This window comes from Mixophyes fleayi, chromosome 1 (assembly GCF_038048845.1).
Source record: "Mixophyes fleayi isolate aMixFle1 chromosome 1, aMixFle1.hap1, whole genome shotgun sequence".
NCBI classification, from domain to species: Eukaryota; Metazoa; Chordata; class Amphibia; order Anura; family Limnodynastidae; genus Mixophyes; species Mixophyes fleayi.
In genome coordinates, this window is record NC_134402.1 from 358,599,925 (window position 1) to 358,619,166 (window position 19,242).

Genomic DNA, 19,242 nt, shown 5'->3' on the forward strand with positions numbered 1-19,242 from the left:
ATTGGATTATTTCTTGGTAAACCCATTACCTGATTTGTGTGAGTTCTGGATATCTTTGTGCAGCACCACAGATTTTAGAAAGGTCACAAAGACTCAGGCCTGGCAGTAATCCAGAGGGAGTCATCAGCAGAGCCAAATTTTTTGGATGCTTTTAATATGCTACTCCTTTATATCCTTGTTTCAGCATTGCAGTGCCCCAGACACACTCACTACCTCTTTCAATTGGCAAGTAGTTCAAGAAATTGATTTTACCTCACCCCTCACCTGCACATATGGAAGAAAAATGTCACCCCGAGTTCAATTCATTAATATCATAAAATTAGTCACACATGCTGCAATATCATCGTTATATATATCGGCTTCCATCACTCCACCCTTTAATGTTTATGTCCCTGTCTTTTTACTATGGAGAACAACTATTTTCTTATATTTTAAAATTAATTTCAGTTTATACCTTCCCCTGTGACAAATTTTCACCCACCAAAATGTAACCCTCCCCCCCTGCAAGCCTTCCGTCCTAGTCCTTGTCAGCCTATTGGATAATCAGGCCTCTTTGCAATATTGAGCTAATACCCTGATAATGTAGTGTGTTTTGCTCCAAAACAAGCCCCATACATGGCACAAATATGATCAAAATTTGATCTTATCACCATTGGGCACATTAGCAAATGCGGTCGTAAAATGACCACTGGCCAAAGATAGCCAAATTGAAGACTGAACCTGGCCCTCTGCATTTGGACAGTATGGAGGCTAAATATTTATTTAATATAAGTGACTTTATGGAATTCTTTACATTGGGAGATACAATAATTTCCAGTTTTATTTGTAGTATTGCTGTCACAGCAATACATTGTGTTAAACAATGTGCTGAATAAGGGATCTTACGAGGTTTATTGTCTAGTAAAGTGTAAAGTGGATATTCCTGACAGTAATATAATGGTGTTAGTAACATTCCAAAGTCTACAATTAACAGTATTTCCACCAAGTATGCCATATACAACAAACATTTGGACACATCAAAGCTAGAAAGAGCTAGTGGTCTATTTACTAAAGTGCAATCAAAGATTTCTCCTGCCATAACCCACTTAATGTTTCTTAACGCACTCCCCATAGATTAATATGGGGACTCTGAAGTTCTGCAATGCATCAAGCTTTGAAAAGCTTTGCATTTCGCAGCAAGATAACACCATCTCAGGATGGCGTTACCTGTCATTTTCTATGGGATTCAGCTGAAGCCTCTCCAGGTTAGCTATGTAACTCTAAAAATGAACAAATTGCTACAATATACACTGGAGTAGAATGGAGGCAATAATTCAGGAAAACTAAATAACATATATGATTGTATAGCTTAAACCATTAGCATAACGTAACTTAATATCAGTAAAATGCATCACATAATGAATATAACCAGATTCAAAGAAGCTTCAAAGAGCTTATGGGGCATATTTAATAAAGCACGATAGTGCTTTTAACGGGTCATTAAGGTGTCCTCCTGTCCTCCGCAAATTTATTAAGGGTGCATCGCAGCAGATATCATGGATATCTGCTGCTTTGCATTCCTCTTCGTTTTTGGGAGCAGTCACCATTTAACAGAATGGTGACTGCTCCAGGCCGCAATCTAACAAGTCCCGAAAAAACATTTTTTCCGGGAACTTGTCATGTTAATGTACGCCAGCTTCAGCTGGCGTACATTATCAAAAATGAAAAAATCCAATGCTGTCAGCTCTGCTCCGAAGAGCAGAGCTGGACAGTGCATGTGTGGAGGGATCACTCACCGCTCGCAGAATTGTGGAACTGCACATGCGCAATGGAAAGAAGAAGAGGAACGAAGATGACGTGAAGGAGATCCTAGAGACAGCGCGTCCCAAAGATGGGGGTAAGTATGATTTTTTTTTATCACAGAAACAGCAGTTTTTCGGAACTGAAGCTGGCGTACATTATCAGAAATGAAAAAACCCAATGCTGTCAGCTCTGCTCCGAAGAGCAGAGCTGGACAGTGCATGTGTGGAGGGATCACATGATCCCTCCCTGTCACTCACAATCAGAGCAGCCGGGCAGCACACTGTCACTGCTTAACGGACCTGCACAGTGTGCAGCCGCCGGCAGCAAGCCTCTGCTAGGGGGGGGGGGGGGGCCCTGGATCCGCCACTGCATAGACCCCCTAGTATGATAGATGTTGTGGCGATTAGGTATTGCACCTAATCACTGATTATTACTTTTCCCTGAATATTCATGTATGCCTGTGTGTATTTTGTATGTGCCAAGTGTTTACGTGTCAAGAGTCTTTTGAAAGTAACCAGATAGATAACATCTCTGAGGCATTACAGAGTTTGTGTATACATCTGACCAGCCACATGTGAGAAATCCTGCCCTTTGAGATGTCAGACATATATCTCAGAAAACAAATAGCTCATTTCGAAAGCCGTCTCATTCTGGGAAATGCCCTCATATTGGGAAAATTAATTTCCAAAGGTGGGGGTGAGAGTAGTGTGAAAATCTTAAATCAGCTGCCTTACCCAATAATGTTATTCATTATATGAGGAACCAGTCCAGGTTAGAATGTACCATTTTTCCCAAAGTGTACTCCTCTCATGCCAAGTCTTAAACTAGTAAGTAAGTGACTTTGGTTTTATTTCCTATTTTATTTTTGAAACTTATTTGTGTAATGTATTTTGTATGTCTTAATATTAACTGTTTTGTACTTAAGCCTTTGAAACATTTTCTGGATTAAATACATTTAATCTACCATATTCTCTGTGATTATGTGTGAATTTACGAAGCCAAGTTGTCACTCACCGGAGTGTGAGTGCCTCCACTCTGGTACGTGGTTCTCCATCTTTCCCGCTCACACCTGTGTTGAACAGCGTCCGTCCGCCATCCTGTCGCACTGCGCATGCGCAGGTCGCTTTAACAACTACACCTGACCACTAATGTGATTGATGGATCAATCACCTCACCCTACTTAAGGCACCTGCAGCCTTAGGTAGTGGCCTGATCTTGGAGTCTCATTCCCAGTGATTCTCTATAGGTGTCTGCAGTTTCCAAGCTGCTTCCAGCTCTACTCGTGTCTGCAGTTTCCAAGCTGCTTCCAGCTCTACTCGTGTCTGCAGTTTCCAAGCTGCTTCCAGCTCTACTCGTGTCTGCAGTTTCCAAGCTGCTTCCAGCTCTACTCATCGGCGGTTCCCATACGCGCTACAGCATTACTACTCAGCTGATCGTCTGCAGTTTCCAAGCTGCTTCCTGCTCTACTCACCGGCGGTTCACATACCCGCTACAGCGTGTCTACTCAGCTGATCGCTTCTTCAGCTTCCCAGCTGATTCCAGCTCTACTCACCGGCGGTTCCCATACCCGCTACAGCGTCTACTCAGCTGATCGTCTACAGTTTCCAAGCTGTTCCCTGCTCTACTCAACGGCGGTTCCCATACCCGCTACAGCGTGTCTACTCAGCTGATCGCTTCTTCAGCTTCCCAGCTGATTCCTGCTCTACTTGGTATGCATAACCACTATTGACAATTATTGTTTACTTGCATACCTATTGAACTATAAGTGACTACTGCACTAAGGTACAGTTACCTATGATAGACTGTCTATGCTACATTGCCTGTTTACCCGGACAAGCTTCTCACTCAGCTACGGTATGCTCTCATCATATTGACTTTGTTGTTACTTGCATATCCGCGCTGACCCGCTTCTCCACGTTGCAGAGCCAGCTACTATATTGACAGACTATTCATTGTACTTACCCACTTGTGTTGTACAAAACTCCTTTCTACTCGCGCTGTTTCCACACAGCTACAGTTTGCCGTTTCCACACCACTTTCCTGCACCTGGACAAGTCCTCATTCCTCCTCACAGCAGTGGTACAACTTGCTACACGCAGACCACTGACTTCCCTGCTACCTACCAGCACCTGGACAAGTCCTCCTATCACAGCAGTGGTACAACTTGCTATACGCAGACCACTGACTCTCCTATTACCTACCTACACCTGGACATTCCTCATCACAGCGGTGGTACAACTTGCTATACGCAGACCACCGACTACCCCGCTACCTACCTGCACCAGTACAACTCTTCCCATCACAGCGGTGGTACAACTTGCTATACGCAGACCACCGACTACCCTACTACCTACCTACACCAGGACAACCTCCTCATCACTACAGTGGTACAACTTGCTGTACGCAGACCACTGACTCCTCCACGAGCTACCTTCACCTACTCACGTCCTCTCATCTCGTCTGAAGCTATATCGCTTCTTCTCTACAGTTCCAAGTCGCTGACCTTCCACCATCAACAGCTGCAAGTCATTGACTTCATAAGACATTATCTACTTTCCTGCTGTTATCATCATTCCAATCATTCACCTAACTGCCCTGAGGTCCATGGTCAACACCGCCCCTCTGTCAGTTATAACATCAGGTGAGACTCGGGTATAAACTCCTAGTGCCCGTGACACAAGTGAGGCTCATACTACATGTGTATGTGATTTAAGTGTGAAACATTAATAAGTGGTTTTGGTGAATGCAAGGACTCCATAGTAAATCCTTCGTGGTGGCAGAAAGGATGTATTGATTGGTAAGTGACTAAGGTGACTCCAGTCACTTCCAGCTGTTTCAGATTGCTGTATCTGAGACAGGCTGGGCGTTTGTGACAGATGTACTTAAACCTGTAGCTTGTTAGTTGTACAAATTTGTGTATTTCATTTCAGTACTATTGACTATGGGACTCATGTTGAGTTGGCTATAAGCCTGTTTGTTTAGCATAAAATACGCAAAATTAATCTGCAGATGTCCACAAAAAAGGCATACACCTATGTCCTTATGCAGATCTGGTACTTGTGCCTCCTTACACATGGAAAAGCAGAAAGGGGGAGGGGAGAGGCGCGCACAGGGCCGTATCTAGGGCTGTGTGATAGGGGCGACCACAGAGGGTGCAACGCTAAAGGGGGGTGCAGTTTATTAATATTTTAAGTTTATTTGGTTAAAATTGAGTGTAGCATTTTGCTGTCTTGCCCCAGGCCTCAAATTTTAACTTAAGTCCCAGTACAGTAAGAGCATGTTGCATATTTGCAAACCAAGGCAGTCCCACAAGTAGACGCATAAACACCGTTCAGTAGCCTTATCACTAGCCGGTGCCTGAGAGCTGGTGAAAATACACACTTATGATGATGATGGTTGTCAACACTAGCTAGAAACTGAGTGCAGATTGACTTCTGAAACTGAAAGGTGCGTATATACTGCACTATACTATAGAAAGGTGGGGTGGCTGCCTATATACTATAGGAAGGTGGGGGGGCTGCCTATATACTATAGGAAGGTGGGGGGACTGCCTATATACTATAGGAAGGTGGGGGGGCTGCCTATATACTATACTATAGGAAGGTGGGGGGGACTGCTTACATACTATACTATAGGAAGGTGTGAGGGACTTCTCACATACTATACTATACTATAGGAAGGTGGGGGGAGACTGTCTATATACTATAGGAAGGTGGGGGGGGGACTGCCTATATACTGTACTATACTATACTATACTATAGGAAGGTGGGGGGGCTGCCTATATACTATAGGAAGGTGGGGGGACTGCTTACATACTATACTATAGGAAGGTGGGGGGGGACTGCTCATATACTATACTATAGGAAGGTGGGTGGGACTGCCTATATACTATACTATAGGAAGGTGGGGGGAGACTGCCTATATACTATAGGAAGGTGGGGGGGACTGCCTGTATACTATGAGACTGCCGATATACTATACTATACTATAGGAAGGTGGGGGGGACTGCTTATATACTATGGGAAGGTGGGAGGGGCTGCCTATATACTATACTATAGGAAGGTGGGGGGGGGTGGCTATACTAAACTATAGGGAGTGAGAAGGACAGAGGGGGGGTTACTATAATTTGTGAAGGAAAGGGGGGGTGTGTTGCTATAATGTGTCATATGAGGGAAGGGAGGGGGACTGTCTTAATAACACATCGGTGGAAGGTAGGCTATTAATTTAATGGTGGCTTTTAGGTGGGGGGCTAATTTTTTAATGTTTGCTATTTTATTTGTGGGGTGATGGTGGGACAATTTAATTTATTTGTGGGCTATTTTATTAAATAGTGGGGCCTATTAAATTAAGATGGGGTTTTGGGATCTTTAATTTAAAGCTAGTGTGATATGGGGCTATTAATTGAATGTGGCACTGAGTTTGGGAAGGAGAGTTATGTACTTAATGTGAATATGAATTATTTAATGCCGGGGATGGTTGTGGGAAATGGAAATATTAAAAGTAAATGCTATAATTTTTTTGCTGGGGTTGATTGAAGTGAAGTAGATCTACTTATTAAATGTGTATACTATCAATTTATTGTCAGGGCTGGTTTGAGGAAAATAGATCTATGTATCAAATGTGAGTACTATTATTTTAATATTGGGGCTGGAGTGAGGTCTAATTATTTAATTTGGGTGCTATTGATTTAATGCTGGGGTTGGCTGGCATTTTCTAAATTTCATGTACCCATTATTTTTTCCAAATAGGGCCTCCAGCATTCCAGGATCCAGACAAGCAGAAACTGATTTAAACAAACCAGCAGCCCCAGATGGTGAATGTGACAAGAACAGGTAAGAGAGAGCAGGACAGACTGCCAATTGTCCTGAATCTGATGGGGCAGTCCCAAATTTGGGTGACTGTCTTGCTTAGTCAGTATTTGGTCAGACAGCAAGGACAGTTGGGAGGTATGTCCCGCTTCACAGTGTACTGCATGTGAAGGCAGAGCTGCATGTATGTAACAGCACACAGTTTTGCCTGCGTATTTGTCTAAAATGCATCTAAAACAATAACCCCCCCTGTCTTAAGTGTCCGGGCCCCCCCCCCAGAGCCTTATTTCAGCTCTGGTAATACTTTAGTGGTTCTTACATTGATTCCATTGCATCCTTTGCTGCGCTGATCCCATTTTCAGATCACTTTGTTGTGCATATGGCCAGCCCCCATTGCACTGACAATATCATTAATCCTGCCTCCTTTGCACTTTGTATATCACCAGCAAACACTTGGAATAGCTTTCCCCTTTACTTACTGCCATTGACTGTTAACCCTCCCTACACTGTTAATTCAAACCACCCCCAATCACTGGGCACATTTACGGCTCATACACATTTGTTGCAAAATAAGTGTTTTCTTGCAGATGCTATTTCACCTTTGTGATGATCGCACCTGGACAGACATTTATTATAAAGATTATTAGTAATGCATTTTTGAAACACACAGTACACATATTTATATATATTATATATATAGAAAGATTTAACTGGTAGTTTGCATCTCATGACGTCAGGGAAACAACAGTGCGTTAGGTGCTCATATGCTGCTCTGGCAGACTGATCAAACATGATTATGCCACCATATTTCGTAATAGTTATTAAAGAAAGTCAGGTATGTTTCTATGAAGGGAATTGCGGAAGGATGTGTTAGTAGGCAACTAAACAAGTTGGAGCACAGAGGCATAAACCAGTCACAGATAATGTAAAAGAATTCTTGTCATTTAGTGACACAGGACTGGCAGCATTTGCCCTGCATGGCTTTAGATATGACCCACTGTGTGTAAAGTCATCACATCTAGGTTTTCCTAAATGTTACTACAACCAAATTCCAGTAGTTCAAAATCCCACCTACGTTTGTGTTGGCCTCACCTACAGTTACCGTATTTTGGTCCCGCCCACATGAGGCCACTTCAATAATTTTTTCCAGGTCCACTCTTAGTTCCCTGGAAGCTTGCCGTTGCACGATACTATCGCTGTAGATCCTAACACAAAGATCACTGCAGAACCGTCATACCTCTCTGCACAAAGTGCCATAAAACATCTACTTGGTCAGTGATTTTCTGTTTCCCAAATTTTTTCTATTTAATTGGCACATTGGATATAAGATTAACTGTAAAAACGTCAGTTTTCCTATGTAGCTCACCTCTCCATTCAACACTTAGCAAAATCTGTCATCTAGTGGTCGTTTCTCATATTGCCTTGAAATAACTTTCATCACATAAAACCTGTATCAGATTCAATCAGAACTCACTTTTTTCAACAAATGCCACTCTGCTGGTAAAGATAGTGGTGAGGGAGGAGATATTATATTCATACGGTCAGGAATTTGTTTCCCGTCAAGCGGTGAACCCACTGCAAATACTTCAAATCGCATTTTGTACCGAACAGTTACTTTCCCAGCCAACACCTATACAAGTGATCCCTCTGGTGGTGAACTGTCAACTGTCCGATAACACTTTTAAGCATGTCTCCCAAACAAAAAAAATTATAAACCCACCTAAACATACCATTATGAAAGCTCTGGAGAAGGCCAATACCTGCCCAAAAATGAGTACTCATCAAACGGACCCAGATTCAGACCCTGATGATACATCTGTTACAGATTCACCCTTGACACCAAAAGAGGTAGTGAATATTGTCACAAAACCATCCAGTCAGAACTACGTTCCATAGTGGCTGAACTCCATTCAGAAATTACTGAACTTGGTACTCGCACAAATCAAATTGAACACCAATTGAATGCAGTTGTACAACATCAGCAGACAACTGACAAAGAAGTTGCAGATCTCAGGGCTGAATTCAACACTTACAAAGATCAGCTTGAGGATCTAGAAAACCGCAATAGACGCAATAATATTCGCATCAAAAATGTACCTGAAACTGTCACCACAGACGCCCTTTCTGACTACCTTAAAGGTCTCTTCTTACAAATGATTCCTGAATTGTCCTCAGATATGCTACATCTGGATAGAGCACACAGGGCCCTCCGACCTAAACCCACATCAGATCAACCTCCTTGAGATGTAATCATTAGATTTCATTACTACAGAACCAAAGAAAGGATAATGACATCTGTGAGAAACGTCCAGTCTGTTTCCTATGCAGGGACTCACCTTAAATTGTATCAAAAAAAGGGACCTAATCAACGTTACAAAAGCTTTACGCAACCATTCTATTAGATACAAATGGGGTTTCCCTTTTCAGCTGATAGTTTCGAAAGATGGTCGCACCTACTCCGTTAAAACACCAGATCAAGGCATCGACCTGCTTAAGCGCTTCAGTATTCTCCAGGACTCTGAAACGATGGCAGCACCTTTACCGACTCCACTGAGAACGCCTGCCCCGACACCAGTCTGGCAGCAGGAGCAAAGGACTTCGGGAAACAGTCTCCAGACTCTGAATTCATCTACAGCATCCCCCACAGGTTCAGGTTTCACTCATACCTCTTCTTACTAAGACTTCACACATGCTGCTGCCAACTAAACTAAAGCTTCTCACAGGTTCTCTGTGTCCGCTTCATCACTTGACCCCCTGGGATGCTCAATCCAAGGTTCAACCACACATATTTTTGTCATACGGACACTGGAGTAGAACATTGCATTCCCTCGGGAGACCACTACCCCCAACCTTTTTTTTTACCATATTGTTGCTCACCTCATTACATATACTGTTGTTACATCTCATACTATTTGTTATTAATTAGACATACTCATTTATTATGACCTATAACGTTTTGACATTAGTGTTATGTAATTAATTACTTGTTTGCTGGGGTGACGGAGGAACGTTCTCCAATTTCGGTATACTCACTTTCACTAAACTTCTGTGGAAGTTTTGATGCCGATTATTATGAGATACTTTATCCATGGTTTAGCCTCATTCGTCCTCGACATATTAACGCTAAAGTTGAGTCATAGATTGTCCATAAAGTCGTTCGTTCCTCCTCGTCCCCCCAATTACTTATTGATTCTTGGCTGCCTAAGAAGTTGCTGTTTCCCATTTTGTTTATTACCATTGTTTTACCATTCTCCCCTATTCCTACCAACAACAATACTATAGCAATGTTCCTGCTACACTATACACATGTTCGCTGCTTGACACATTTTAGGCCTCTTCTCCACTACTTCCCCCTCACACACTTATTTACCTTTGACCATATGTGCTAATGTTGTACTCTATATGTGCTGTAGGACACTCTATACTAGCCTCACGACCCCCCCTATCACAGAGACGGAGTCTTTTCTTTCTCCACCTCTCCATACCGGTTCCTAAAACTCGAGTTGAGTTCAGAACCCTACTCCCTTTTTTTTTTCTACCCCTCTATGTATGTCCCCTAAACCTTTTAGATCGCGATATCACATACCACAAGTCACCCATCTTCAATCATTTTCTCAGCGGCCCTCACTTTTTAAACCACTGTGAAGCTTATACTTCTCACATTGAATGTCAACAGTCTTAATTCCCCCACCAAACGGATAATAGCTCACCAATATATTAAGCGACAGAATCCTGACATAGTCCTCCTCCAAGAGACACATTTCAAAGACCCCCATCCCTCGCTCACATCCAAACTTTATCCACGCGCTTATTACTCCTCTTCCAGTGCGAAGCGACGTGGCACCGCTATCCTTATACAGCAAAGAATACCCTTAACTATAGACACATGGCAAATTCCTTATTCTTAAAGGCTTGCTCAATCAAACTACTATAACAATAGCCTCAATATATGCCCCGAACGTGCGGCAGGGAGCCTTCTATTCCGGTTTCTTTCAGCAGCTCTCCTTATCCGCTAGCACTATCACCATCGTTGGGGGAGATTTTAACGCCGTCTTCGACAATTCACTAGATCGATCTCGACCTAAACAAATACATTCCACACAAACCAGGGACTCGGCAAGATTGAAAGCGCAGCTTCAATTACATAATCTGTATGACGCCTGGCGACTCACATATCCCTCTTCCAAATCATACACACACTACTCATCCCCTCATGATTTGTACATAAGAATTGACTACTTTTTTGTAGACCACCTGACTACACAGAAAATAGATGAGGCCCAGATACTGCCTGTGTCACTCACCGGACTGTGAGTGCTACTTCTAAGATAGCTAGGAACCGTGTCTGTCCATTATAATGAGGTACTGCGCACGTGCAGTCCCTTCTAACCTTCAGTTCTGTTCCTTTAACTTAATTGGCTGATCAGGCAACACTCCCTATATTAAGCACCTGTGGTCAATACCACGTTGCCTGATCTTGGAGTCTCATTCCTCATGAGTCTCTGAAGGTGTTCCAGTGCCTCCTCGTGTGTTCAGCCTATGCTGATTCCTGTTTGCCGTTTGTGGTTTCCAGACCACTTCTACTCCTCGTGTTCCTAATGACTTCAGCAGCTGATTCCTATCCGCTGCCTCCGTGTATCTACAGTTACAGATTACTGCAAACTCTCCTGTGTTTCATCGTGACTCCAGCAGCTGATTCCTATCCGCTGCCTCCGTGTGTCTAACAAGTTACAGATCTCTCCAACTCTCCTGTGTTACATCGCTACTGTTCCAGCTGATTCCTGTTAGCTACTTCAGCGTGTCTACAGAGTCCTGCTCGTCTCAGCGCTCCAGTCTGCATTCTACCTGCCGTCAGCTGACCCGCTGCCTCCTGCTTCTACAGTGTGTCCATTTGTGTCAACTTGCCTGTTAGCATCGACTCTACGCTCCTCGGCTTCCAGCTCTGCTACATCGCTTCAGCTCTCCCGTGGTCTCCTGCTGTTCAATTCGATATACTACTGCTTCCTGAGTATTTTGTCGTCCTTGCTGGCCTACCTACAGTGCGCTGCACCTACCTGCCGCTTCCATTCTGCAAGGACTTCTCATCTCGTCAGTTCCCTGCCGCTCAGGTATCTCTGCAGCTATCTCTAACAGCCTGCTCATCTGAACCACGGTATGCATACTTCTCATTGACTGTGCTGGTGTATTGCATATCCATCTGGACTGAGTTGTTCTCCTCCGGAGTTTCCATCCTCTGAGACTATTGCTATTATTGACTGTGTTTCCTTTTGCTGGACTATTCTAGTGACTTTGTTTATCTGTGCAGGGCTGTTCATTCATTATTATTATTGTGTGCAGTTCAACGTGGGATCAAGTTCAGTGTACCCGTGTAGACTCTGCATTGCATTTATCTCCTCGTGTCCTTCCTCACATATATATTCAGTGGTAGAACTTGCTAGAGGCAGACCACTGATTCCTGTTTCCCTGTGTCACCAGTTGCATATATCCTCTCACATAAGCAGTGGTACAACTTGCTACAGGCAGACCACTGACTTCCCCGTTACCTTCACCTGGATTCCATTCCTTCACTACAGACAGCGGTACAACTTGCTATACGCAGACCGCTGACTTCCACCTCCTTATTACTCCTGGACATTCTTTCTCACTATAGCAGTGGTACAACTTGCCGTGCGCAGACCACTGACTACCCTCACGTGTCCTTGTCCATCCAGATCCTCGTGTTCAGTTACCTATTGTTTACCCTTGCTGCTAGTCATAGACTTTCTGAGCATTCTCTAACCATCTGCTGTTTCCAGTTCCATTATCACCCTGCCATCAGAGTATCATATACCAACTCTACTGCTCTGATAAGACCATCAGCGGGTGATACTGGGTAAAGACTCCTAGTGCCCGTGACAGCCTGTTTCCTGGTCCGACCATGACGCGGTGGAATTGACACTACGTATAACTCATCAAAAAGACACATACCCAAAATGGAGATTTAATGAAACCCTTCTGCTCAAAAAAGACCACATCTTAGGAATAACACAAGCGATTACAGAATATATTGCCCTCAATTCTTCTCCAGATATATCCCAAGCTATTTTGTGGGAGGCACACAAAGCCACAATACGGGGGGCCTTTATTAAGATGTCCTCGATACAAAAAAAAGAGGAGAATGAACGCATAAAATCTTTAGAATCAGATATCCATCGCATCACGCTCCAACACCAACAGCACCCTAAAAATGAATCTATTTTAAACTGTTGGCCCTTAAAGGCTAACTGAATCAAATTCTCTCTAAGAAAGCGGCCAAAACCCTTCTCTGGCTGAAACTAAAATACTACGAGAAAGGCGATAAAGCCAATTCGATTTTAGCTCGCAAGCTAAAAGCTAGATGAACGGAAAATAGAATTACATCTATAAAATCCTCCACTGGCTCGCTGCTCTATAACCCGAAGCACATAATACACAGATTCCGAGAATATTACGAATCCTTATATAATATCACTCCAGACATTACAGACCCCCTTCTTCTGAAATCTAGCATAAAAAAAACTACCTCCGCTCATGCCACCTCCCTAAAATAACCCCAGCGCAACGAACCTCTCTAAATGCAGAGATCACAACAGAAGAAATCATAGACGCTATTAAATATTTGAACCGACAGTCTGCACCTGCACCTGATGAGTTTACATCACTTTATTATAAAAAATGAATTAACCCTCTGACACCCATGCTATCGGGTTTATTTAATTTCATATTAACTGGGGGCAAATTAGACGGGGCAAGCACTGGAGCAGGGAATGTAGTCATCCCCAAACCGGGGCGGGATCCCACAGAGGCAGGCGGTTACCGTCCTATCTCTCCTTTAAACGTAGATTGAAAAATCTTCAAAGATTCTTGCAAGTAGACTGAGCCTGGTGCTGCCCTCTCTGGTGCACCCTGATCAGGTGGGTTTCGTCCCAGGTAGGCAGCCCTCGGAGAGCACTAGAAGGCTGATCAACCTGATCCATATAGCTAATACAGAGGCTCTCCCTGCGCTAGTGGTCGCCATGGACGCCGAAAAGGCCTTTGACAGGGTTTGCTTGGCCTTTCATGCAACGAACGTTAGTGAGTATGGGGATTCAGGGTGCCTTTTGTCGTGGAATCTCAGCACTATATCATAACCCAACAGCCTCCGTGCTGGCCAATGGTTTCACCTCTACCCCTTTTATTATACGAAATACACCAGACAGGGATGCCCGCTTTCCCCCCTTCTGTTTGCCCTCATTATGGAACCTCTAGCTGCTCGCATACGAAACAACCCCGACATCACTGGTATACCAACTACCACTAGAGACCATAAAATAGCCCTGTATGTGGATGATGTTATCCTATTGCTGACTAATCCCCACATCACGCTCCCAAATCTTTTAAAAGAGATTGACACAGCTCCCTATCCAACTATAAAATTAACACTGCCATATCCGAAATTCTAGGTATAAATATTACGCCTGCTGAAACTCAGACACTAAAAACTAACTTTAACTTTAGGTGACAAACTAGACAACTCAAGTATCTAGGGGTATACTTAACCAAATCTTACTCTCGCCTTTATGCTGCTAATTTCCCAAGACTCATTAGCACAATAAATACTGACCTAACGCAATAGTCCAAACTTACAGTATCTTGGTTTGGTCGAATCGCTACTATTAAAATAAATATACTACTCTGCCTCCTCTACCTATGGCAGACCCTCCCTATCCACGTCCCCACACATGTACTTAAAAATTTACAGCAATCTCTGTCGAAGTTCATTTGGGCCGGCCGCAAACCGAGAATCCGTCTATGGCTCTTATTTAAGCATTAAACCATAGGCGGTCTTGGCCTACCCAGTTTAGCAAAGTACTAACACGATATTTTATCAGTATTTACAAATTAGGCACTTCTACAACTCCTTGCCTACAACAGCCCTCACAGATCAGTGTTCTCCCCTAGAATCACTCTGCAGACATCCAATTTCAAGGAGAGGCCTCATATCCACATTATACCAGTTGATCAATAATTTTGGCATCCCATCTAAGGAACCACACAAACTTGCGTGGGAGAAAGACACAGGGGAAAATATAGATCCCAAAGAATGGACTAAGATTAGAACTAAAGACTTTGGTTCTCAACACTTAAAACATATGATCATAGAGTCCAACATAGAGTTATTTTTCTTTTCTCTCTTTATCTACCAATCTTCTATCAATATAATACTCCTTTTTGAATTCTTGTGATATTCAAAATCCCATCCAACAAAAGAATCTTTATCTTAGATAGTATCTCCAGGTGATGTAAAAGATGTTTTTATATGTGGGGAAATGCTGGGAAAGTTGTTGACTAATCACCTATGATATACACCCAGAAATACCACCAAGAATTTGTGTCAAATAGTTAAAAGTATCACCAACAAGTGGAAATGGTGTTCAAACAACAAGTTTTGCAATCAAACTTACATGCCAATAGAAAAATTCACTCTGATGGTATGATGTTCTTCCACATACATTTCTCCCACTAGTCCGTTATTCAACCAATGTACATTGGAGAAAATAGAATCACATCTAGTGTAATACCTAGGATTTAATTTGAAATTGCTCATTTAGATGTTTTTATCTTACATGTTTTAATAAATCTCTGAAGTATTACACAAGATGTAACACTTGTGACATAATCATAAATGTTATAACTATTCCCATTTTCTATCTTTTTGCACTACCTAATGCATACAATTCTTTGATGTTACATATTTGTAAACCTGTTTAAATAAATAATAAAAATTATACTTTAAAAAAAAAAAAGAAATAAGTAGATTTCAAGCAGATGATTCCCCTTCACTTTTTATAGTGAACTCACCTGTGGTGAGTAACAGCTGCCTGAAATCTAAAAATCACTTATTAAACAAGCTTGAAGAGAGAAAATGACTCATTCTCCTGTTTTGTGTTACTGTGTGTACTGCAATGAGCATGGAGAAAAGAAAGATAACCAGAGACTTGTCTGAGATCAAACAGAAGATTGTAGCCAAACATGGACAATCTCAAACTTTTGAACAGTTTTTGTAAATTATTGAATGATGATTTTAAGGTATTGGCTAGTAAACAGGCCAAAAAACCCCCCACTAATAAATGTCTAATAATCTTACGAGGAAGGAAAGGTTAGCATTAAAGAATTTGTCTACCAATACTAGCATAGTAGTCACACTGGTCGATAAAGGGGAATCTATTATTATCATGGACCAAATCATGCATGTGGGTGAGATATTTAGCCAACTTAAAGAAGCTAATACATATGTTAAGATGAAAAATTAACCACCTGAAAATATCCAAAACAAACTTCCAATCTATCAATATAAATAAGAGGACGTGTCCCCCATCTATTAGTGCCGTGATAGAGACTGGTGGATGGTTGAAATGCGTTGGCAAGAAAGAACAAGGGAGGATCCCCTGTATACCAGTGTATTGGAGGCCTTTTACATGGGTTGTAAAATATATTTCTACTGCTTGTAACATCATTGATCTTTGGTAGGCAAGCTGATTCTATCCCAGTCGGAGATTATTTATATTATTATTAGTTTTTTTTATGTTATAAAAAATAATGTAAAGGAGATAATGCACTATATACCTCTTCTTTATTCACTTTATATACAAATCCCAAATGCTCTCTGATACATCGTTGGAGAAGATGACGATAAAGATATTTTTGATATTTTCTAATCAAGCACATACACAAAGAGGGAGTGTTCCAGAGATACTTATGGTGCCATTACATTTAATCTTTGGTTTAATGAGCTTATCATCTTGGAAGTAAGCATAAACACAAAGGGGACGTCTCTGTGTGGAGGTGTTGGTAATTTATATTTGTTTTATTCACTCATGGTGGTTTAATATAAATATGTCAACATTTTAAAATAGAATCTGCTATATTGTGATTTCCTTTTATTACATATGCATCTGGCACCCACCTCTGGAGGAAAAAGGTTCAACCTCATCTGTAGTTTTGGAAGTTTGAAGGATCAACAGATGCATTATTATTAGATATGCTGACTGACCCCCGTGTTTTAGTTTTGTGTCTGGATTACCTTCGGGTTTTGCTTTTGCCAAAACCGCTCTTGCGTGTTTTGGTTTTGTTTAGCTATTTTTTTTTATTAAATTTCATTTTTTGGGGTAAAAATCACATAATTTCGGTATTATTTTTCTCCGATTTTCACGGGACCAGCACTAGTCAGGCAGCACTAGGGTTAAGCATGAATAGCGGGGGGACCTCACGCTTTTTTTTTTTTTCAACTTTTATCTGTTCTTTACAGTTTTAACACTGCCAGGGCAGTGTAACAGTGATGTGTTTGTACAACACGCTGCTATCAAGCATCTGGCGTGTTTTGATGCAAACTCTCCTGAGTTTGCTAACGCGCAGCTTCATACATTTGAGAGCTGTATAGCTGCAGTGGCAAACAGTCGGGAGTTTGATCTCTGGCGATTTTGCAAATAGCGATTTTGACAGAAGCAGAATTCTGGCGATTTTGCATGAAATCTCAGCTTCATACATCGGCGAGTTTCAACTCTCCCGAGAAAATCGCTGGAGTTGCAAAATCGCACTTTGATACATTTACCCCACAGTTTTAAATTGAGATTTAGAGAGACTGAGAAGGACATTGAGAAAAACAAGTAATTAACTAATCTGACATAAAAGTTGTACTTGTATTTTGTTAAACAACAATGTAATATCTTGGCAAGTAGGAGAACTACAATATAACCCCTACTAGCCCACTTTGCAGTCAGAGCAAATACAGTAATATTGTTTAAATAAATCAGATATTTAGCCCACAGGCCAAACAGGGAAGAAGTCCAACAGCAGTGTTCTGGTGCCTGGTGCTCCCTCTGATCTGTGTCCTTTTCCCGGGCTTCTCCTTGGCGCCAGAAGACCGGGCTAGTCCAACTTTGGACTCCAACCATGGAGAGCAGGGGAGCTCTATATCTTAGCTCCTCCCCGCCCCCCTCCTATAATGCTGTCTCTCTGTTACAGCTTTACTCTGTTTTTTTGATAGAAAAAAAGGTATGAGTAGTGGAGACCTCAAGAGTTGGGGTCTCCGTAGCGGTTTGCACCCCGATGCCCCCTCCTATGTATGAGGGGGGATCTTGGTATGGCCCCCTTCAGCTCTCCTCGTTTCTCCGCGGATCCAAAATGGCCACCGGCATTTCTTAACACCGATAACCGGCACTCTATGCCTGCAGTGGCAGCGCCGGTTATCACGGAAGCTCCAAGAGTGACAGCGGTCCGGAGAGACCGCTTGTCACTCTCTATTCAGGCACCCTTATTCTTTCTCTCTGTCAGTAAGAGCCTCTGGCTCTCATCTGACAGAGTAGTGCCTGCGCTGCTATTCTGGGAGTGTGTTCTCTATAACAGAACACACTCCCAGGTCTGCCACCTAGATAAAATATCCTAAAGACTAATAAAAATGAAAAATAAATAAAATAAAACTAAAAATTACATGCAGTAGCTAAAACACTGCCCAACTCCATGGGCACCTAAAAAAAATTGAACAGGAAGGGGCAGGGGGATTGTAGAGGGGAAGGGGTCTGTCAGCAGTGCTAAACTTAACTAGCTAGGTGCCAACTCCCGTGCTCCCCTCCACAACCCATGGTAAGCAGTGTCCCCCAGACTGGATGAAAGAGAAATGGTGTGTTTACTATAAAATATATTTTATTACCCCACATCCACCACCGCGGGTTGTGGGAAGAAACCTAACGCTTTCAGCATGGTGTATGGTACTCCTAAGGGGATTGTTGCTGTTTGTGTGTGTGTGTTTTTATGTGTTAACTGTTTTATGCACGCAAGTCTGTCGTTATTGCCGTTTGGTTGTTGACATTACTACCTGTCGACAGTCACAATGTCGCCATTTTAACCATTTCAACTCACTGAACCTGTCAACAGTCTGTCGCCACGACGATAGTCTGTCGACAAATTCAGCATTGCCAGATCTCACCCATCTACTTATTTTCTCCCTCTTTGTGTCCGTCTCCCTTCACCTCTCTTACTGTATCTATTACTCACCTTCTTCTACCATGTGTGCCCACCACCTACTTTTCCTCTTGCTATGCATGTTCTTTTACCCCCCCCCCCCCCCTTCTTCCTCCTCCTACTCTTCTGACGTTGTGTCCTGCTGGCTGCCTATCAGAAGCGCTGTAGATGAACCAGAGGATGGCAGGTAAACACAATTTTCTGATTTTAATAATTTTGTCCTATAACCCTGCTATGGGTTTCGCAAGTGAATACTTAGCCATAGTGTTATGACAATACTTGTTCAGGTGTTTCCTATTCACTTAACAGATTAAAATCATTTAATCATGTAAAAAAAAGCTTTAGTCTTTCAATAAAACATTTTTTATGTATGAAAGGTTTTTTTTTTTCATTTTAAATAAATTTTTATCTTTTATTTTTTTCCCCACTTTAGTGGAAATGAAAGCCCAAATCTGGCAAGCTGATGCAAAGACTGGACTGCCAAAGGGTTATGTTAATCCTTCTGGCCTGTATCACTGGGGCAGGTGTATATTGCTGAGCTGTGCTGGCATATATTTTTAAAAAATTGTGACAATAAGAGATTTTTTTTTTATTGGCGTTGAGATACATGGTTCCCAAATCACTCAGACACGGT